Here is an 819-nt window from a genome sequence, read left to right on the forward strand (position 1 = left end):
AGATGTGTGCTGTCTGTGGGGGAATAGGGATGCCAACGTGGACTCGCCCATCCAACAATCATGCCAGAAGAAAATCTGACCGGTTCCAAGGTGCCAAGCAATGTGTGGATCCGTCCGTGGTCCAACTGATTTCAGCCTCTTCCAGGTAGGGGAAGCTGAACTGGGAACTGCTGCAAGTAAAGGATGCGTCCCCTTACAATACTTGCCCAGTAAAAACTGAGTCCAAAGTGACCTCTGAGATCGGAACAACCACCAGAGCTTCATGCAGAAGGTGTCCACCACATCCTGTAATCTCCTAAAGCCGAGGCCTCCCTCATCAGTAGGAAAGCAAATCTCCTTCCAACTCCTCCAATGTAGAAGTCGTGCTTGATCCTTAAAATCCCATAGGAATCGGGCAAAGATGCTCTCAAATTTCTTCAGCACTGCCTTGGGCGGCTGCATAATCTGAAGAAGATGTAAAGGTATGGAAGAAAGTACTGACCTCAGTAATATAATACGACCCCCAGGCAATAGTAATCGTGAGGCCCAACCTGATATCCTATTCCTTTTCTTCTGGATAAGGTCATCATAAAGGAAGCTCCTCTTTGTCATGAACCTGACCTCCAAAAAGCAGTGATGCAAAAAATGAATATAATAAATGAAAGCAATAAATGAGGAAGTACTACTTCCCTATACAATAAAGAATAGCCTAAATTACGAACCTCTAAAACTGGGCAATCCATGTCTGTCGATCCGCACTATCGCCCTAATATGTCGAGGCAGTTCTAGTGGTCCATACTCTAGATAGCGCCGATGATTCCAGCCTTCTGTAGCAAGAGA

This window comes from Olea europaea, chromosome 1 (assembly GCF_002742605.1).
Source record: "Olea europaea var. sylvestris chromosome 1, O_europaea_v1, whole genome shotgun sequence".
Lineage (NCBI taxonomy): Eukaryota > Viridiplantae > Streptophyta > Magnoliopsida > Lamiales > Oleaceae > Olea > Olea europaea.